This window comes from Bubalus bubalis, chromosome 3 (genome assembly GCF_019923935.1).
Source record: "Bubalus bubalis isolate 160015118507 breed Murrah chromosome 3, NDDB_SH_1, whole genome shotgun sequence".
NCBI lineage: Eukaryota > Metazoa > Chordata > Mammalia > Artiodactyla > Bovidae > Bubalus > Bubalus bubalis.
In genome coordinates this window covers 24261520-24284342 of record NC_059159.1, presented here as the reverse complement: position 1 = coordinate 24284342, position 22823 = coordinate 24261520, and the positions used below count along the sequence as shown (strand labels likewise).

The 22823-nt window shown below is 42.5% G+C and overlaps 1 long non-coding RNA gene and 1 pseudogene across 15 annotated transcripts in view; both read left to right on the top strand.

Annotated features, from left to right (window-relative positions):
* The window catches only part of LOC123332612, a 30274-nt gene that overhangs the window by 4612 nt on the left and 2839 nt on the right, over nucleotides 1-22823 (top strand). For 4 of the 15 annotated variants that reach the window (XR_006640788.1, XR_006549487.2, XR_006549486.2 and 1 more), the window contains exon 3: nucleotides 10-3278. This is a non-coding gene — a long non-coding RNA (uncharacterized LOC123332612). Of the gene's footprint in view, nucleotides 1-9; nucleotides 3279-5840; nucleotides 5901-12839; nucleotides 12931-15897; nucleotides 16129-20085; nucleotides 21439-22239; nucleotides 22668-22823 lie in introns of those variants that run through there. The other 11 variants (XR_006549490.2, XR_006549485.2, XR_006549479.2 and 8 more) reach the window with 11 other exon arrangements.
* Nucleotides 9610-10467, top strand: LOC102407836 (annotated as a pseudogene).

The window sequence follows — 22823 nt, the reverse complement described above, 5'->3', positions numbered from 1 at the left end:
CCTCTGCAGAACTGTGGAGTCTTCACTACTGGACCACCAGGGGACTCCAACCACCAGCAGATGTTTTCCAGTGCCTGTTCTATAACGGTACTGGACGGGTCACAGAGATGAATAGGACAGTATTTCCTCCACTAGTTGATGGAATAAGGCATGTATGTTAAGCATACCTAGTTAGTAATAAGTAATGTGTCATACGATGAATATAGAAATTTTTTAAAATAGATTTTTGGGTTCCACCTTCAGAGAACCTTATTAGTAGCTCTGGTATGGGACTTAAGAATCAGTTCCCCAAGTGATATTTTTTGGGGGCAGCATGAGGGGAACTGTGTTGGGTCGTCCTTGTGGCATGCAGGCTTTTCTGTAATTGTGACATTTGGGGGCTTTTCTCTAGATAACGTCATGCAGGCTTATCACCCTCAGCATGTGGATCTTGGTTCCCCACTCAAGATCAAACCTATGTCCCCTCCCTACATTAGAAGGTGGATTCTTAACCATTGGACCATCAGGGAAGACCCTTCCCAGATGCTTTTAATGAACAGTCAAGTTTTGAACCATGGGCATTAATGCCAAGGAGGAGATGGTGGAGTAGAGGCAAAAAGCTTGGCATTGGAGTTGGTCAGGCTGGGGTTCACCTTCTACCATCTACTAGTTTTGTTACTTTGCATAGTTACTTAGCTTTTCAGTTTCCTCATTTGTATACATTAAAAACATTACTTTAACAATGAAGTTTTAGGGACTTCCTTGGTGGTCCAGTGGCTAAGACTCTGAGCACTGGGAGTTCAGAGTCTAGTGCAGGGAGCTATTAATAGATTCCACAAGTTCACATGCGGAAACTAAAGATCTGCATGCCCAGTGCAGCCAAATAAATATTTTTAAAGAAATAAGTGAAGATTAAATTTTAAAATGGTTGAAAAATCTGAGCACATAGTGGACACTTAATTATGTGCTTTTTCCTCTAGAAGTGGGGCGATGGTATCCCAGGAAGAAGCAGTCACAGAGGACTTCCTGGAGGAGAGGATAATCCACCTCCATAAAAGCAGTATGGTTTTGATGGGGAGAAAGTGTGATTACACACTTTAGTAATAGCCAAGATATTAGGTGAATATTAGAGGAATGCTAAGTCACAAAATAATTGATGGGATTTACTGACTGATTAAACAGGAGAGAGAATGCAAGGTGAATCCTCAGTCTTCAGCCTTAAGTATTTTTGAGAGTAGTCACTTTAAAAACAATATCCTATATGTGAGCCAAGTTGGTGCAGGAAGGTGGGGTAGAGGATGGGGGAGGGGTCATGTATCCAGTTTCAGAAACATTTAGTCTTTAAGGTCATAAGGGGACAACCAAGGGAAACTACATTCTCTCTCTTTCTTTATGTCTCTGTCTCTCTCGCGCGCGCGCGCACACACACCTGAGCCCGTGGTATTGGAAGCGCAAAGTCCTAACCTCTGGGCCGCCAGGTAATTCCCAGAGACTGTATATTCTTGATCTGGGAGAAAGGCTGAAGCTTAGGAAATAAGTTAGAAATCAATAGTTCAGAAACAATCATCGAGCTCCCAAGAATAAATTATGCCTTGGAGGACATAGGAAACAAAAGCAATAAAGAGATTTGGGGACTGGAAATGGTGTTAAAAACTAGTGGGCACTAAATGTGAGAGGGAGAAGAGAAGGAACAGCAGAAGTAGAAAAAGAAATGGGGAGGGGAGTGTCCATAGCTGTGGTGGTCTGAATGTCTTCTCTAAAGGATGTCCAGATGCTATCCCTGGAGCCCAAGAAAATGTTACTTTACCTGGTAGGAGGTACTTTGCAGCTGTGGTTAATTGTGGGAACTGGATTGTCTCAGTGGACCCACTGTAATCACAATCCTTAGAAGAAGGAGATAGGAGGATGAGTGTCAGAAAAGGAGAGGTGATGGCAGAGGTGAAGGCCTGAGTGATGTGGGGCCGTGAGCCAGGGAATGTCAGCAGCCTCTGAAAGCTGGAGGAGGCAAGGAACAGATTCTCCCTAGAGCTTCCCAAAAGAAAACAGTTCTTTTTTTAAAAGTCTTTATTGAATGTGTTACAGTATTGCTTTTGTTTTACCTTTTGGCTTTTTGACTGCCAGGGTTGAGGGATCTGAGCTCCCCCACCCGCCGCACTGGCAGGTGAAATGTTAATCACTCGAGCACCAGCAGCCCCAGGAACACAAATCTGCTGACTCACTGGACCTTCTTTCAGCACTGGAAGAGAATGAATTTGTGTTGCTGTAAGCCACTAAGTCTGTCATTTGTTACAGCAGTGATAGGAAACTACAGGGGTTAACGGAAAACAACCTGAATTCCCAGCAGTGACGAAGTGGTTAAGTAAGTTACAGTACATTACTGTGGTGGACTGTTGTAGTTAGCCATTAAAAAGTATGCCGTTAAAGATCATCTAACAATATGGGCAGTGTTCATCATAGATTGCTGAGTACAGAAAGCAAGTAAAAATATTGTAGCTATTTATGTGAAAAATTCATCAAGAGGTACACTTAAGAGTTACACATTTTTTGCACTGAACGTAGGCATGGTATACCTCAATAAAAAAGTTTTGCAGATATTATATAGATGTCCTGTTTTGTTCCAAAAAGAGAAGTGTATTAAACCTGTATTAAACCACTGTATCTGAATAGGAAAAAGACTGAGACTGTATAAACCATATGTTAATAATGGCTACCTCTGGGTGGCAGATTACAGATGATTTTTATATTTTTTATTTCTGTGAATTCCAGTTTTTCTTCAGTGAACAGGTATTACTTTTGTGATCAAAAATTAGTTTTTAAAAATCAAGGAAAATGGGTAGGGGGAAAGTCTGAAGAAAGATTTGTATGCTCAAGGGCAAGGGCCCTGGAACGCCTGGCACAACCAGGCCACTATCAACAATTTTCTGCAAAATAGGTGATTTAAAAAAAAAATTGTATCCCCTCCACCCCCAACAGAAAGGAATTCAATCCTGGGGACAAAGAAGGAAGAAGAACAAAGGCAAGAATATAGAGGTAAAAGCTTCCTGGATCCTGAGCTGGGGCCTCTGAGAGATGGGGGAAGTAGAGCAGACTGTCTTCAGGAAGTAGAGCCTAGCCCCTGCCCTCTCCTGTGTTGACCAGAGAGCGAGCCTGGAGACAGACCACACACCCTCAGCTGCTTTCTTCTTTCATTTTCAGTCCTCCATTATTTCCTTCCTGTTTTTTTTATAATTGTATTTCTGTATGGCTGTGCTGGGACTTTCTCTAGTTGCAGTGAGCAGAGGCTACTCCTCATTGCGGTGCACGGGCTTCTCATTGTGGTAGCTTCTCTTGTTGCAGAGTATGGGCTCTGGGTGCATGGGTTTCAGTAGTTGCGGTTCCCAGGCTCTAGAGCACGGGCTCAATAGTTGTGGTGCACAGGCTTAGTTGCCCGGCAGTGGGATCTTCCCAGGCCAGGGGTCTCCTGCATTGGCAGGCAGTTCTTTACCACTGAGCCACTAAGGGAGACTCCTTTGTTCTTTTCCTAGTTATCAAAATAATACATGCTTCTCATTGGAGAAATTTGAAAAGGCATGAAAAGTTAAGCAGAAATCACCTGTAATCCCAAATTATAATACCAGTGAAATATTGGCGTATTTTTCAACATAGTTCAATTTTAAATGAAAATCAAAATATTACTATGTAACATTTTTGTAAACCCTGCTCCTCCCCCCAAAAAAGTACTTTTAAGAATTTTTAATTGCTTGATATCATTGTCAGATTGTGTTAAAAAGTAGTATATGAACTAAACATATTTGAACTGACTCCAGTTGGGTTTTCATGCTTGGAATGCAGATGGAGAGGTAAGTAAAGGCTTTTAACGTTGACTTAAGCTTTTTAAAAATGTACCAATAAAATAAGGTAAAAATTGAAAATCACCGAGTATGCCCAATGGATCACAAACCCTGAGGCTCACTGAGGCTGCTCCTCCTGGCCAGGTGTTACAGGGAATCCTGTGTTCTGGGCCAGCACCTTCTAATGTTCTGTTCTTTTTTTTTTATTTGGTTGAGTACATACTCAATTTTGATTATATGCTTCGTTGTTTTAAGAAAAGGCGAGCTGTCTTGTGTGTCTCCTTTATTCTTACAGGTTTCTGATACCAGATGTGTGGGAGTCTCCCCCCCCCTCCCCCCCAGCAATTCTCTGACAGGGTTAATTTAACTCAGTTCTGACGCTGTCTACCTGGAGATAGAGTCAGCTCCCTCCGGTTAAGGGTGCGCTACTTCCCAGGTGGCACAGTGATAAAGAATCTGCCTGCCACTACAGGAGACGCAGGAGACATGGGTTCAATTGCCTGGTCAGGAAAATCCCCTGGAGTAGGAATGGCAATCTACTCCAGTATTCATGGGCAGAGTGGGAAATTCTGTGGACAGAGGAGCCTGGCGGGCTACAGTCCATGGGGTCACAAAGAGTCAGACATGACTGAGCACAACACAGCAACTCACGAGATTACCTCCCACTTCAAATGTTGATCATAAGTAGTAGGCCCCCAGGTTACCCACAACTTCTGACTTGGCTACAAATCTGAGACTTCCATGACCCCTCCTTGGGATCTCTAAATTTGCTAGAGAGACTCACAGAACTCAGGGCAACACTTAAATTTACCAGTGCATTAAAGGATATGATAAAGGATACAGATGGGGCTTCCCTGGTGGCTCACAGGTTCAATCCCTGATCCTGGAAGATCCCACATGCCGCAGAAGACTCTACATCCTACATCCCACCTAAGCCCCTGCACCACAACTGTTGAGCCTGTGATCTACAGTGTGGGAACTGCAACTTGGTTGCAAACCTGTGGTCTGCAACAAGAGAAGCCGCCTAAATGAGAAGCCCTGGCAACCACACCTAGAGTAGCCCCCACTCTCTGCAAACTAGAGAAAAGCCCATGCAACAACAAAGACCCAGCACAGCCAAAACTAAATAAAATTATTTTTTAAGGAACTTCCCTGGTGGTCCAGTGGCTAAGACTCCATGCTTCCAATGCAGGGCCCAGGTTCTACCCTGCATTAGGGAACTAGATCCACATGCCGCAGCTGAAGGTAGTACATGCCACAACTAAGACACAGTGCAGTGAAATAATAAAAAAAAAATTTTTTTTAAGGATACAGATTAAGAGATCGATATATAGGGGGAGGTCTGGGAGGGTCTGAACACGGGAGCTGTTAGGGTGTATTCACTTCTCTGGAAGCTCCCAAACCCCTTACTATTAGGATTTTTATAGGGGCTTCCTCATGTAGACTGCGCTTCCCTGATAGCTCCGTTGGTAAAGAGTCCACCTGCAATCCAGGAGACCCTGATTCAATTCCTGGGTCAGGAAGATCCGCTGGAGAAGGGATAGGCTACCCACTCCAGTATTCTAGCCTGGAGAGTTCCATGGACAGTATAGTCCATGGAATCACAAAGAGTCGTACACAGCTGAGCAACTTTCACGTAGACATGATCAACTGTTAATTCCATTTCCATCCCCTCTCCTGTATTTAGAGAAGTTGAAGGTAAGAGGCAGGGCTGAAAATTCCGAGCTTCTAATTATGTTTTGGTCTTGTGACCAGTCACCATCCAGGAGCCCATACAGAACAAAAAATGTTCCCAATGTAAGCGCTTCAGATTTATAAGGGTTTTCAGGATCCCTGTGTCAGGGATGGAGTATAGTATCTTTTGTCCTCTATTAGACTATAACTAAAGGTTTATCAGCCTTGGAGCCATTAATATTTTGGACCAAATAATTCTCTGTTGTGGGAGGCTGTCTTGTGCACTGCAGGGTCTTTCAGCTAACTTACAGTATTGCGTCCCCCGTCCCTGTCCCTGACCATCGGATGTCTCTCCAGGGCTTCCCTGGTGACTCAGTGGTAAAGAATCCACCTGTCAGTACAGGGGACATGGGTTTGATCCTGGTCCTGGAGGATCCCACATGCCACGGGACGGACAACTGGGTGCATGAGCCACAGTTACTGAGCCAACACTGTAGAGCCCATGAGCAGCAACTACTGAACCCCAGTTCCACAACAAGAGAAAACCACAATAATGAGAAGCCCAAGCACCGCAACTGGAGAAGACACAGCAACGAAGACTCAGCACAACCATAAATAAATAAAATCTTGAAATGTCTGCAGACCTTGCTAATTGTCCCCTGGTAGCAAAAATTGCTCTCCTACCCCTGCAGTTATGAACCACTGCTCCTTGACATCTAATAAATGCCTGTATTCCATATAGTTAAGTTTATTGTCCAAACAGTATCATTGCCTCATGAGAGTAATAGCTAATCTTTATAAAGCCTTTGCTCTTTGTAGTATTCTAAGATCTTTACATGTATTAACTCATTTTATCTTCAGAACAACCCTGTGAAGTAGGAACTGTTATTCCCTTTTTACAGTCAAGAAAGCAAGGCTCAAAAGTAGTTTGGTTAATTGCTCAAGGTCACCCACCTGCAAAGTAACATCTGGGATTTGCCTACCCAGGCAGTGCAGCTGCAGATTCTGGACTCAAACCATTTTGCTATCTACTGCTTTTAAATACAAAAGAAACTAACTTAAAAAAAAGCCAAGCGTTCTGCCTGCAGAATTTGCATAGGCGAACACAAGCTAAAAATAAAATTCCTATTTTGCCTTTTTCACTAAACATAGCAAAGCATTTTGCCATGTTGCTAAAATCTGATAAATTATTTGAATGGCTGCATCATATTCTGTCAGGAAGATAGACAATAACGTGACCAGTCCTTTCTCATTGGGCATTGTGGTCTTTGCTGATACTTCATTTGAAACATTAAAGTCAATTTTTAAAGTATAACTTGCAAGCAATAAAGTGCATCCATTTTAATGGTACAGCTTGAAAAGTTTTGACAAATGTTGCAACCAGCACAAGATACAGGACATTTTCATCACCTTTGTTCCTCTGTAGTGGTGTGATGAAGCTGACTGGTACCCTAGTACCAGCTCAGGAGAACCAATTTTATGTACATCTCTTCTCAGGTCTACATTTAGTGATATCACATAAGTAGCTCAAAAGTGGCCATGGTGGGAATATTTATACCACAGAAATTGGTACAGTGCCACAAATCAGGGCTTAAAAATTTTTTTTTAGAACCAGTTTACCTGGTTTTAAATTGTGCCTCTTTGCAGTCAACTCTCCCATCTTCAACCACAGTCTGCTTTCTGGCATCTTGCATTTTTATAGATTTATTTAAATGAAATCATGCAGCACGTACTCTTGTGCCTACCTTCTTTTGTTCAACTTTTTTCTTATTTTTGGGATTCATCAGCATTGTGGCACATAGCAACAGTTCATTCCTTTCTATTGTGTTCCATTATATGGATATAGAACTTGGCGGAAACTTTGTTGTGGTTTCCGCAAGAAACAGCAGGTGAGACAGGGTAACACAGGTTTAGGATTGGCTAGTTTAATGATTGCAGTGGACCTTAGGGCATAGGAACTGGCTTTAGTTGTCTGGTATCTGGCCCTGGGGTGACTAGGACAAAGGAATAGTGACTTTAATTGTGAGCTTGATGAATTAGGTGGTTTGGAGTAAGGGTTTTGGATTGGCAGAATGACTTACTCTTTGAGAATTGGTTAGCATTCAGAGGGGCAGTCTGTCCTAGGCTGGAAAGGCCCCAAGATGTCAAAGCATCAGTAAATACAGAAAAAATGTAAAACCATGATTAATACACCTTGAAAGGTGTATTATCTGAACTCAGGGATGCTAAGCATAGCTGAAACAGCTGCATAGCGTATAGTGAAACCTGGCCCCTTTGCCACACTTGGCCCTAAGATTCTCCTAACCAGATTAATACTCTTCAGTCAGTATATTGGATCCTTTGGGAAAACTGATCATCTCATGAAGAAATACCTGCAGATATTGTATTAGTCTCCTGTTGTTCAGTCACTTAGTCATGTCCGACTCTGATCCAGTGGACTGCAGCACTCCAGGCTTCCCTGTCCACCATCTCCTGGAGTTTGCTCAAACTCATGTCCATTGAGTCAGTGATGCCATCCAACCACCTCATCCTCTGTCGTCCCCTTTTCCTTCTGCCTTCAATCTTCAGTGCTCAACCTTCTAGCTCTCACATCCATACATGGCTACAGGAAAAATCATAGCTCTGACTATACGGCCTTTGTAGGCAAAGTAATGTCTCTCCTTTTTAATACACTGTCTAGGTTTGTCACTGCTTTTCTTCCAAGGAGCATGCATCTTTTAATTTCATGACTGCAGTCACCATCCACAGTGATTTTGGAACCCAAGAAAAAAAAGTCTGTCACTGTTCCTATTGTTTCCCCATCTATTTGCCATGAAGTGATGGAACTAGATGCCATGATCTTAGTTTTTTGAATGTTGAGTTTTAAGCCAGCTTTTTCACTCCTGTTTCACCTTCATTAGGAGGCTCTCTAATTCCTCTTCACTTTCTGCCTTTAGGCTGGTGTCATCTGCATATCTGAGGTTACTGATAATTTTCTCCCAGAAATCTTGATTCCAACTTGTGCTTTAGTCTCCTAAGGGTGCTATAACAAAATCTTGGTAGCTTAAAACCAAAGAAATTTATTCTCTCTCAGTTCTGGAAGTCAGAAGTCCAAAATCAATCAAGTCTGAAAACATGCCAGGGTCATGTTCCCTCCAGAGGCTCTAGGGAGCGTTTCTTTTGTTGCCTCTTCCAGATTCTGGTGGCTCTAGGCATTCCTTGGTTGGCAGCAGCACCACTCCAGTCTGCCTCCATCTTCGCCTAACTTTCTCCTCTCTCTCTCTCTTCTGGGTGTCTCCTATAGACACTTGTTACTGGGTTTAGGGCCCACTCAGTATCCAAGGTGGTCTTATCTTAAACTCTTTTTCCAAATGAAGTCACATTCACAGATTATTGGGATTAGGATGTGGATATATCTTTTGGGGAACCACTGTTCAGCCACTGTAAGAGCTGAGAGTCCAAAGTGAAAGTCAGCTTGCTGCAGTAAGGTCCAGCAACTGAGAAGCCCTGTCTCATGAACACAGAGTGTCCAGAAAGTTTTAGTGCCTCAGATGAAAATGTGAATGGATGTTAAGGATCACCAGATAGTTGAAGAAAGTCTCTAACATGAAAGACAAAGACCAAACAAGAACAAAGGAACTTGGAGAATATAGAAACAGCACAGAGACCAGAACAAAACAAAATATAACTTAAAAGATGATAAATGTTCTCAGATATGGAGATGTTACATCCATGAAATAAAAACATGGGTATTAAAAAATTAGGGAAAAAATTAGGGAATAAAACACCTTAAAAATTTGATAACCAATAACTGCAATCAAGGAGTTACAGGACTTTCATGGTGGTCCAATGGCTAAGACTCTGTACTCCCAGTGTAAGAGGCCCAGGTTCAACTTCTAGTCAGGGAACTAGATCCCACATGCAATAGTTAAGATCCCACCTGCTGCAACTAAGACCTGGGGCTAATAAATACTAAAAAAAAAACCAAAACCCACAAAGGGTTAAAAGATAAAATTGAGAAAATATCCTTTAAAAAAAAAAATCTGGGTGAAACAACTGGCAAGGGATTAATCTCCAAAATATATAAGCAGGTCATGCAACTCAATACCAGAAAAACAAATAACCCAATCAAAAAGTGGATAGAAGTCCTAAACAGACATTTCTCCAAAGAAGACATACAGATGGCTAATAAACACATGAAAAGATGCTCTACATCATTATTAGAGAAATGCAAATTAAAACTATAATTAGGTATCATGTCACATTGGTGATAATGGCCATGATCAAAAAACCTACAAACAATAACTTTCGGCTTTTGGCTCAGAGGAGGCAAAGGTGCAACTTTCTTTGGTCCTCCCGAATCCAGGTCCATCCGACACCAGCTGCCTCCACCATGTTATTTAAGTGCTACCCCAACGAGATCAAAGCCGTATACCTGAAGTGCACTGGTGGGGAAGTCAGTGCCACGTCTGCCCTGGCCCCCAAGATGGGTCCCCTGGGCCTGTCTCCAAAAAAGGTCGGTGATGACATCACCAAGGCAACTGGTGATTGGAAGGGTCTGAGGATTACAGTGAAACTGACCATTCAGACAGGCCCAGATTGAGGCGGTACCTTCTGTTTCTGCCCTGATCATCAAAGCCCTCAAGGAACCACCAAGAGACAGAAAGAAGCAGAAAAACATTAAGCACAGTGGAAACATCACTTTTGATGATATCATCAACATTGCCCAGCATATGCGGCATCAGTCTCTAGCTAGAGAACTTTCTGGAACCATTAAAGAGATCCTGGGGACTGCCCAGTCTATGGACTGCAGTGTTGCTGGCCGCCACCTCATCACATCATAGATAACATCAGTAGTGGTGCGGTGGAGTGCCCAGCTAGTTAAGGACAGCAAAGGAAAAAGAAAAATAAAGGATTATTTGACAACCAAAAAAAAAGTCTACAAACAATAAATGCTGGAGACTGTGGAGAAAAGGGAACCTTTTGCACTATTGGTGGGAATGCAAATTTATACAGTCACTAACTCAGATGGTAAAGCATCTTCCTGCAATGCAGGAGACCTGGGTTCGATCCCTGGGTCAGGAAGATCCCCTGGAGAAGGAAACAGCAACCCAGTCCGGTGTTCTTGCCTGGAAAATTCCATAGATTGTGGAGACTGGTAGGCTACAGTCCATGGGGTTGCAAAGAGTTGGACACGACTGAGTGATTTCACTTTCACAGAGAATAATATGGAGATTCTGTAAAAAAAAAAAAACAACACACACACACAAAACTAGCAGTAAAAGTATATGATCCAGCAGTCCCTCTACTGGGCATATACCCTGAGGAAACCACAAGTGAAAAAGACATATGTGCCTGGTGTTCATTGCAGTACTATTTACAATAGCTAGGGCATGAAATAAATAAGTTAAATGAGAAGGGTGACAATATACAGCCTTGATGTACTTCTTTCCCAATTTAGAACCCGTCTGTTGTTCCATGTATGACTGAGCAACTGAACTGAACTGAAGACATAAAAGCAATCTAGATGTTCTTTGACAGATGAATGGATAAAGAAGTTGTGGTACATATACACAAGGAAATATTACTTAGCTAAAAAAGGAATGCATTTGAGTTGGTTCTGATGAAGTGGACAAACTTAGAGCCTATTATACAAAGTGCAGTAAGTCAGAGAAAAACATCATATATTAACATATTATATATGGAATCTAGAAAGATAGTACTGGTAAACCTTTTGCAGGGCAGCAGTTGGAGACATAGAGAACAGAGCTGTAGACATGGTGGGGAAGAAGAGGCTGGGACGAATGGGGAGAGTAGCATGGGAACATATGCATTGTAAACATATGATTGTAACATATGTAAACATATGATATGTAAAGTAGATAGCTAGTGGGCATTGGCTGTATGACTCAGGGAGCCCAAACCAGTGCTCGGTGACAACCTAGAGGAGTGGGATGGGGTGGGAGGAAAGTTCAAGAGGGAAGGGACATACATACACCCGTGGCCGATTCATGTTGATGTACGGCAGAAACACAGTATTATAGAGGACTTATCCTTATATTAAATAAAGACAAAAACACTGGGGGATTCCCTGGCAGTCCAGTAGTTAGGACACTTCACTTTCACTACCAAGGGCCTGAGTTTGATCCCTTGTTGGGGAACTAAGATCTTACAAGCTGCACAGTGTGGCCAAAGTGAAAAAAAAAAGCTGGAAAATGGGCATGAAAAGATTTTTTAAAACTGGAAATAACCCAGAAGGGTTAACATTCATCTTAGGAGTTACAGAGAAATAGAGCAGATGTATGAAAAGTGGAGGGAAAGCAATCATCAAAGGGATAATTCAAGAAATCAAGTTGGGACTTTCCGAAGAGTCCAGTGGTTAAGAATCCACCTTCCAATGCAGAGGGCATGGGTTCCGTCCCTGCTCGGGGAACAAAGATTCCACATGCCGTGGAGCAACTAACCTTGAGTGCCGCAACTACAGAGCCCATGTTTCCTGGAGCCTGTGCGCCACAACTGAGACCTGACACAGCTGAAAAAGGAAAATTTAAAAAAGTCAAATCAGGACTGAATGAATTATATCTCCAGAATGAGAAGCCCACTGAGTGCCCAACATCAGTCAGTTCAGTCATTCAGCCATGTCCGACTCTGCGATCCCATGGACTGCACCCTGCCAGGCTTCCTTGTCCATCACTATCTCCCAGAGTTTGCTCAAACTCAAGTCCATTGAGCCAGTGATGCCATCCAACCATCTCATCCTCTGGTGCCCTCTTCTTCTGCCCTCAATCTTTCCCAGCACCAGGGTCTTTTCCAATGAGTCGGCTCTTTGTATCAGGTAGCCAATGCATTGGAGCTTCAGCTTTAGCATCAATCCTTCCAGTGAATATTCAGGGTTGATTTCCTTTAGGATTGACTGGTTTGGTCTCCTTTCAGTCCAAAGGACTCTCAAGAGTCTTCTCCAGCACCACAGTTCAAAGGCATCAGTTCTTTGGTGCTCAGCCTTTTTTTATTGTCCAGCTCTCACATCTGTACATGACTACTGGAAAAATCATAGCTTTGACTATACAGACCTTTGTAAGCAAAGTGATGTCAACAGTGGATGGAAAAGAAATCAGATATTTCAGCTTGTTGAGTAAATAGAGAAAGGTTACTAAAACCTTCTAAGGGAAAAAGCAATTAAAATTCAAAGGAACAGTTGTCAGAATGGTACCATGCTTCCTGTCAGGCATTCTGGAAGACAGCAGAGGAATGCTTTCGAATTATTTATGACCTATAACTTTATGAATTAGTCAAATTGTTAATTCAGTAATGTAAGCATGTTTTTAGACGTGCGAAATCTTAAAAAATTTTACTTCCTACCTATGTACCCCTTCTCAGGAAACGACCGGAGGATGTGGTATGCCAAAATGAGACAATAAATCAAGAAACAAGAAGACATGTGATCCTGGAAACAGGATATTCAACAGAGGTGAGAAGTGAAGAGAATTCTCACGATAATGATGAAATCCTAGGGTGACATAACCTGGCTGCAGGCCTTCCAGAGTAATCAGTCAGCACTGGGGCAGGAGGACAGAAGGCCCCATAAGGGATGTCTCCAGGAAATTAGACGAAATTAACATAGGAAATATCTACACTTTTGGTGATGGTAGAAAAAATTCATTATAGGGACCTGGAAATCTAAGTGTGCACCCCCAAATTTTTTTTTTTAATTAATGATTAACTCCATGAAAAAAATAGTTTAAAAAACTGAAAACCAAAGCTTAATCACAATAGACTGGCTTGGCTGTGGATAATATTTATGGAGACGTAATTGTGTCAACAGAGTATGGAGGCTGGTCTCCATCAACCCGCACACTTCAGGCTTTCTTCCTTGTAGATTGCGGTCCAGTGCTCTTTGTTCCAGCTGTCTGGGGCTTCTTTTGTTTAAATGGGAATCAAGTTGATTAAATGCAATTAATATCAGTACATTAATAAACTAATTAAAGAATTAAAATATCAGTTAAGTGCATCTAAGCAAAAGGCTATGGACGAAAGTATACACGCACACACATTTTTTTTTCCTTTTTACACTAAACACCTGGAAAAGATTATCTAGATTTAAACTTGTGCTCTAATTTGAGACTGTTGATTTACCCAAACAACAGGTCATAGTGTATGTCCAACCTTCATCCCATTAATAGGGAATTAAGTTGTGTATATTTGAATCTGTTATATGTTAGACTGACCTGTGACACATGGTAAATTTTTTTCTAGTTCTGTTTTAATTTTTTCCACTAGACTGTGAGTAGTTTGAGGGCAGGCTCTTGTTCTTTCCTCTGTAAGGTTCTGGCACTTAATACAGACCTTGGGTTTTTTTTTTTTAACCTACGATTAAGTCACCACAGAGACCACGGTTTGAGTTGATGAGCATGTCTAATATTTGCAGAGCATTCAGTTGTTCACCCTGCACTGTCGTATCTGTCTGCCCCACACCAAGGCTGGTGTTTTTATTATTCTCTCTTCTCCCCTCTCATTTTTTGGAAGAGGACCTGAGTTTCAGAGAGTGCCTTCCCTAAGGTCACAGAAGTCAGTGTTGGACCCCCTAGCAGAACTCAGATCTCTAATGATGCATTAAAAAAACACTTAAAAAAATATGGTTTAAATTACCATCAACCATTTTTAAGTGTATAGTTCAGTAGTGTTAAGTATAGTCACATGGTTGTGGGTTATGGCTCTCTAGAACTTACTCATCTTGCAAAACTGAAATTCTATATCCATTGAACAACTCTCTACTTTCCCCTCACCCATCCCTGCCCCTGGCAACCCCCATTCTACTCTGTGTCTCTATGAATTTGAGCACTCTAGATACCTTCTGTAAGGGAGTCACACAGTGTGTGTCTCTTTGTGATTGGCTCATCTCACTTAGCATATGTCCTCGAGGTTCATCCATTTCCTCCCTTGAGGCCAAACAATATTATGTTGTATGTAGCACATTTTATTTATCCATTCATCCATCAGTGGACACCTGGGTGCTTCCATCTCTTAGCTATGTAAGTAATGCTTCTATGAGCATGGGTGTATATATATCTCTTTGAGATCTTGCTTTTAGTTCTTTTGGATATATACTGGAAGAGGGATTCTAGTAAGACATTTTTAAAATTCTCCATCTCATTACAAAAATGATTTGAGGACTTCCCTGGTGGTCCAGTGGTTAATCCACCTGCCAATGCAGGGGACATGGGTTCAGTCTCTGGTCCAGGAAGATCCCACATGCCTTGGAGTAATTAAGCCTGTGGGCCACTACTGCTGAGCCCAAGCTCTAGAGTCCATGCTCTGCAACAAGAGAAGCCCCTGCAGTGCCCGCACACTGCAACTGGAGAAAGCCCACAGGCATCAGTGAAGACCCAGCCCAGCCAAAATTAAATGCATGAGTGAGTGAACAAATACAATTTCAAAAAATGATTTGAGGCCATTGTCTCGGCACCTTCTTAAGTATATATATATATATATGTTTTAAAAAGGTTCTGAATTTTGAATGAATGAAAAAAGGGCCAGAGAAGAGACAACAGAAAGGAGTGGCCTAACAGAAGTCTGGTGGGATCAAGTTTTTTATCTTTACCCTTGGGAAGTAGCTGCAAATAATTAAGACCCACCAGCGGTAGACTGGAGTGGCCATGGCCTTTTTTTCTCATCTACACTAACATCTCCAAAACATTCTCAAAGTTGCATCCAAACAGAATAAGCCCTATGCATATGAAAGAGTCACAAAGGAGGGATTCCATATTCATGATGCCTGGTGTGTATGGGGGTAGGTATACAAACTCATATTCTGGAACTGTCATGGGACCTTCATAAAAGATCTAGTCAGAGTAGGGACAGAGGTAGAGTGTGTTGGTCAGAAGACTCTGCTCCAAAGACTGATGTCAGATCTGATTTTTCAAGAAAAGCTGGATAGAACTGAAACTTAACACTGTAAATCAACTATATTCCAATAAAAATTTTTTTAAAAGGGAAAAGCTAGAAATCTGAACTTTGATGTGAATTTGACTTTTAAAAACTGGCGTTAAAATTTTCAAAAAGTTTTAAAGATATTCTGAATGTCAAAGACAAAAATGCAAGTTTGCAACCTCTGGTGTGTGGTAGTGTGGAGCATTGATGATATTGACCTCTGGGGAAGAATTAGGTCTGGTTTGGTTGACCAGATCAAATGCTACACTTGCAGAAACTCTGCCCTTCTATCATTGGATAGAACTTAATGTGCTGCAGGCAGAGAGGAAATGGCCTAAAATGAACCATTAAGTTCTACTGGTAGCATATCTGTGCCAGTCAGATAGGAGAGCTCCCGGTTTCGCACCGTTTCTGTGATATTCAGTTGTGCCTACTTCACAGAACCATTGTAAAAGTAAAACGTCACAGAATTGGAAAGGTGTCAAATTTTTTGTAAAATGTAATGCAGGTGCTACTGGGATAATTATCTTGCCACGAAGAGCTCAGAAGAGTGTAATGTTTTGGGAACAGTGACAGCGTCCACAAAAGCTGACCTAGGAAGGAGATACTGGGAGCCAGCTCTGGCTGGAAGAAAGGAAGAGGAAAGAATGTGTCAGCCATTCTGCTCTGGTGGGTTTGAGAAGGAGGCAGAATACTGATCTTTTCTGCAAGTGGTGTTGGGGAGTCAGTGTGGAGTTGAGAAACACACATGGCCATAAATGGTGTGATCCTGCTCCAAAGAGCTGAGCTAACGCCTGGGTTTCATGAACCTCACACTGCAAGTTTCAACTAAAATAAACTTCTGACCTTTCTGTCAGTTCCCTAGAATAAGTCAGAGTTTTATACTCTATAGACTATTTCAGGGACTTCCCTGGCTATCCAGTGGTCAAGACTCTTGATTTCACTGTGGAGAGGCACAGGTTCGATCCCTGATCCAGGAGCTAAGATCCTGCAAGTTGCACAGCATGGCTGGGGAGGTGGGGTGGAAATGACTGCCTCATGTTCCCACTTAGAAGATTTGTACTGTTACTTCTATTACTTGAGAAAGTAGCCCTGCTTATTATTACTACTAATGATATTGCAATGTTAGTAACATTCCTATCATGCTTTGTAACTTACAAAGACCTTTCACTTGTGTTTTTCTCATCTTGTTTCCTGGTAACTCTGAGATTATTATTTCTCACTTTATGATAAGGAAACTGATGGTTTCCCATTGTCCTTTAGCTAAAGTTTAGAATCTTCAACGTGGCCTAAGTCCCACCCTAGCCTTGGCCTTCCCTTCCTCTCCAGAGCCTCTTTCACCACCTTCCCAGGAACTCGCTTTGTTCTAGCTGTTCTGGGTTTCTTTTGGTTCTTTCAATAGGTCAGGTTCTCTCGAGCCACAGGCCTGGCATTGCATGTGCTGTTTGTTCCATCTAGAACACTCTTCCCTGTCCTCTTTGCCTGGCTAGCATCTTTTGAGTCTCAGTTTAACAACATTTCTTCATGGGAGTCTTTCCTAAACATTGAGGCTACGTGGAACTTGCCAGTAACATCCCTTGTACCACCCAGCACTTGCCATTCCAGAGACTCATTCAGGACTCCGTTGGTGGCTCAGTGGTGAAGAATCCATCTGCCAATGCAAGAGACATGGGTTCAATCCCTGATCCAAGATCCCACATGCTGTGGGGCAACTAAGCCCCGTGTGCCACAGCTACTAAGCCCATGCTCTATAGCATGCGAGCCCCAGCTACTGAGTCCACCTGCCACAGCTACTGAAGCGCACTCGCCTAGAGCCTGTGCTCCACAGCAAGAGAGGCCACTGCAGCAAGAGGCCCATGCGCTGCAATTAGAGAAGAAGACCCTGCTTGCTGCAACTAGAGAAAACCCACATAGCAACGAAGACCTGTGCAGCCAAAAATAAAAGCATAAATTATTCATTCAGTAGTTCTTGTTCCTGCTCTGTGCCTTGTATAATATACTTTTACTCTGAATGCTTTTGTAACGAGTCTGCTGTCTGGATTCCATGGCCATGGGACTAATGTCTCAGAACCTTGCCTTCTAGTCCAGTGCTGTGGGGCTTCTTCTGATATTACAATAATCAGGGTCCTTTGTGACCAAAAGGCACACCTCCTGCATCAAATAGCAGGTGGTGAGGTTGGAGCACAGTGCCACTGTATTTGTTAATGACTAGAAGAGACTGGTGCTGTTCTCACCTCTTCGGTTGTCTCTGTGATGCTCCTGTACCAGTGACCACCTTTGCCCAGCACCCTTTTGAGATAGTCAAGGGTGGATCACAGATGACAGGGACATTGAAAGCTACTCAGACTACTCCTGTCTCAGGTCTTGCCTTGGTTTGATGCACACAGATGGGTCCTTTAGAGTTGTGTGGCACATTCGTTTTCCATATTGGAAGCAGTGAGGTACAGTTACCAAATTAGTGGTACAAGCACAGGAGTGGAAGTAACACAGTGGCCCAAGCTGGCGAGGCAGGCATCAAGCAGGAAAGCAGGGGCCAGTGGGAGGAAGTCACGGCCTTATTTCAACAGCTGCAGCAAGCTGACCTCCCTGTGGGTTTTCAAGCCAGCTATCTCTCTCCTTAGCACTGTCTTCGTGAAATCCATCACCATATACCTTCCTCAGTCCAGTTCGTGGTAATCAAAATGTGTGGCTAGATAGCCAGGCAGTGGTGTATAAGGTTGCAAATGTTAGTTCCAAATATAGTGCAGTTCACATTGCCAGTGAGGAAAGAACATTGAGTGAATTCATTACATGAACCACTTAAACTAACTGAACCCAAGAGCTTAAAGCCACATTCTTCAAATATGTACACTCCACAGAACTGGCACTTAGCGTCAGGCAGTCAGGCTGACGAAAACATTCGTGAACCAAAGAATCTAAACAAGGAAGATATTCTCAAGGTGTGCATTTGCCAATTGTTTCTTTGTTTTCCAGTCATCTTTGGTGGTGAGCTCCATGACTTAAGAGCTTGACATCAGGGGTTGCAGGTGTATGCCTGGCACACTTAGATGCATAAGGCAAAGACTGAAACTCTGTGGCACTGGTTACAAAGGGGAACAGGCAAAGAGGGCACAGCCTGTCTTTGTACTAAAAATAATTAGATGCCTAGTGTATAAAAAAATAGCTGGAAGAATATGCCCCAAACTTATCTGGCAAGAATGATTGTCTTCAGGAGGTGGATTTATAAAAAGGGATAGTCATTCTCTGGGATTTTTTTTTTTTTTCATTTCAAAATTTGGAAAATGGATATGTATTACATTTGTGAACAGAATTAAAATATTAAGGGGATACTTTGTTAGATGAATAGCAAATTGTTACAATGAGGTTGGTAAAAGCATGCATGCATGCAAAGTCACTTCAGTCCTGTCCGGTTCTTTGTGACCCCACTGCAGCCCATCAGGCTACTCTGTCCATTGGATTCTCCAGGCAAGAATACTGGAGTGGGTTGCCGTGCCCTCCTCCAGGGGATCATCACCACCCATGGATCAAACCCACGTCTCTTATGTCTCTTGAAATGACAGGCAGGTTCTTTACCACTAGCGCCACCTGGGAGGCCCAAAGAAGAGCATAGACTATCTAATTATTCTCTACCATACACAAAACACACACTTGCACATACTGGGTGTAGAACAGGGTGCTCAAATAGAACTGTCTTCGGCTATGGATATGATCTATATCTGTACTGCCCAACATGGCAGCCATGACTGAAGCGACTTAGCAGCAGCAGCAGCAGCAGCCATGGGTGGCTACTGAGCACTTGAATGTGGAACTTACTTTAAACTTAAATAGCTGCATATGGGAAACTTAAATAGCTGCATATGGGAAACTTAAATAGCTGCATATGGCTGGTGGCTACAGTATTTGGACACACAGGTCTAGAACTTTTCATTTATAGGGAGCCAAGTGTCAGCAGAGGCAGGGAAAGACCAGTTTTGGTAGCCAAGAGATCTTCTGTAAGAATGCTGTCTATCCAGTGGAGATAGTCTTTTTGTTTCGAGGATGACATGAGAGGAGGGCACTTTACACTTATAAAGGCCACAGCATTAACTTCGTCCTTCTACATCCTTCGTAGTCTCCTGACTTTAAATGCTCCATTGATAGAAGAGCCACTGACCTATTAGGAAAGCAGCAGTCATCTCACCCATCCTCATTCATGTCAAATATTTTTAATGTTTTGTATTTTTTTTCTTATAAACTGTTTCTCTCCACCTCTCCTCCACTATCTGGTATCCTGTGTTGTCTTGAGATTTCTCCTATTAAACCGTCAGCCATTCAGTGTACTGTTTTCTTCTTAATGTCTTTAAAAAGTCTAATAAGCATGAAGAAGAGTATATCCATAAGGTTAGTATACATAATCCAAGGTAATCAACACCTAATGAATCAGAGTGGGTTAAGATTGCAGTGTAATGTATACCTGTACAATCTGTCAAATTTATGATAAAGGTTAAGGTTGTTTGGAGGTGAGAGGAGGTGGATGTCACAGAGGACCATATTGATATGATCAGCCAAACTATGGCGAGACTCTTTTTCCCTTCTTGGTTTTCATTTTAATTGGTGTATAGCATATCTACTGTCAGCTGGCGGCAGCTTCCTGAGAAAGCACAAGTTACAACAGATAGTAAGCTATGTTCCTTCTCTGTTGCTAATTCCACCCCAGCATTGGACCAGGAGTTCAGGAGTGAAAGCTACAGCTGCCAGGTATCAGCAGTGAAATGAGAGAAGCAGAGTTCTCTTTGGCTATCTTATGTGAAGAGCCAACTCACTGGAAAAGACCCTGATGCTGGGAAAGACTGAGGGCAGGATAAAGAGGTGACAGAGAATGAGATGGTTGGATGGCGTCACCGACTCAACGACATTCAAGCAAACTCCGGGGGATGGCAAAGGACAGGGAACCCTGGCTGCTGCGGTCAATGGGGTCAAAAAGAGTCGGACACGACTTAGCGACTGAACAACAGCAAGAGTTATCTACAAGTGGCAGTAACAACCCAATCAACTTTCCTTCCTGACACTACCATTCATCACAAAGTTAACCATCAAACCATTAGAAGGACCAATCATCCTCTGACTTGGTTTCCTAGGGAAAGGAAGTTATTTGGCCTACACATTTCCTTACTATCAGGGTCCCCTGTCTCACTCTTGCATTAGAAACCAAACACCTTGACCACTTCAATTGTACTAGGATTGTTCTAAGAAGGCAGGTCAATTTGGGGTGGGTATTTTGCATTACCAGAAAAGATGCATGCTAAGTCATGCACTCTTTGCTACCCTACTCCATGGACTGTAGCTCGCCAGGCTCTTGTGTCCATGGGATTTCCCCAGCAAGAATACTGGAGTAGGTGGTCTATCCCTTCTCCAGGGGAACTTCCTGAATCAAACCTGAGTCTCCTGCATCGGCAGGTGGATTCTTTACTACTGAGCCACCTGGTATAAGCCCAGAGAAGGCAGAGTCTTATTGAAAACAACTCTGAGATCCTAAAACTATCTAGTAACAGCAGATTTATTCTTCAGTCATATATGATACTGTAAGTATAAAGTCAACATTATATTACCAAAAGCTTATTTTCTTGCTGAGAAAAGAATCACTAGCCCTACAAATGTGGCTCCAAGTCCAGGACTCATTTGGATAACAGAGTTGAAAGACTTGATTTAAAGCTATAAACCCCCTCATACTCCCCAAATTGCACACTACAGAGATACATTCTTTATAAAAGGGTTCCTTACTTCCTGAAACTCATTCTTAGAAAATGCCAGATAAGAATTCATCCACCACTGCCCACTGTCCCAAAAGCCTCTACTGCTTCCCATGAATATAAAATAACATTTTCTATAAGAAACTAACACTTTTGTCTTTCTTCCCAACTTTCTCATTTCTAAAAATTTTAACCAAGGGATATTACAGAAAAGGGGTTTCCCTGATATCTCCATTGGTAAAGAATCCGCCTGGAATGCAGGAGACCCCGGTTCGAGTCCTGGATCAGGAAGATAGGCTGAAGGGATAGGCTACCCACTCCTGTGTTCTTGGCTTCCTTTGTGGCTCAGCTGGTAAAGAATCTGTGTGCAATGCGGGAGACCTGGGTTCAGTCCGTGGGTTGGGAAGATCCTCTGGAGAAGGGAAAGGCTACGCGCTCCAGTATTCTGGCCTTGAGTATTCCATGGATTACAGTCCATGGGGCCGCAAAGAGGCAGACACGACTGAGCAACTTTCACAAACATTAGGGAAAAGGAGAATCATTAAGTATTTTTAAAGCTATTGCTTGTATCCATTGTGACTGCATGATCTTCTAATTGTGGAAACCTAACAATCAGCTGCAAGAACACAGGTTTGTGCAGACTGGCAAGCTTGAGTTGACCACTAGGACTGAGAATTATTTGCTGTTTAACTAGCTAATTTTTCTGAAAGCTAATGCTTTCTCATCTGTAAAATGAGTATATTACCTAGGATAGGGAGCTATTTGGAAGACAAACAATAAACTAAAACATCTGACAGGGAATTCCTGTGCAGTCCAGTGGTTAGGACTCCATGCTTTCACTGCCGAGGGCATTGGTTCAATCCCTGGTCGAGAAACTAAGATTCCACAAGCCTCACGGCACAGCCACATAAAACAAAATATCTGACATGGAAAAGGCTGGATTAAGACCTTTAGAGATCCAAAGCATCAAGACTATGATGCCCAAATCAATCAAGATATTAGTGGAAAACAGAGAATACACTAAAACTGGGTAATTTGAGGAAGGTTTAATAAAGGGACTGTTCACAAAGACATGGGCAGAGTTCAGGAGCTAGTAAATAAGTGGTCCATTCTATCCCTAGATCTAAAGGGGCAGAGAGAAGGAGCTGGAAGCTGAAGAGGGCTGCTTGTTAGGAGTCACAGTCTTTGGTAGAGGAACACAGACAACCTATGTGACCTGGTGACTTAGAAGCCAGGGAAATAAATACCCAGGCTTCTAAATATCCATTCCTCAGCCTTTTGATCGTCTGAGGATGTTACTAATTGGATCAACACAACCTGAAGTCAGAGGCAACGGAACCTGTTGATGCAGTCCACAGGGGTCAAGACCTGGGACACAAAACAGGATGAGCAGCAGTTCTGAAGAGGAATGCAGCCAGCACCATCTGCTCCCCAACACGATTCAAACCACTGAACTGTTATATACACACAACTTGCATGTGTGCTAAAACTGAGACCACTTCTTTCCAGCATTTGATTGTGAGTTCTTTCATTAAAACAATTTCTCTCAGTCTGTTTGGTGTCTTTACTTTGCTGGTACCATAAGCACATGCCTAGATAAGAGAAAGCCTCAGGACATAGGAACTGGCAGGCTAAGGTTAGCTCCTGAATGCTGACTCTAAGGAGCTATAAGAGGTTTCTGAGTTAATCCAGAAGTAATTTAGGA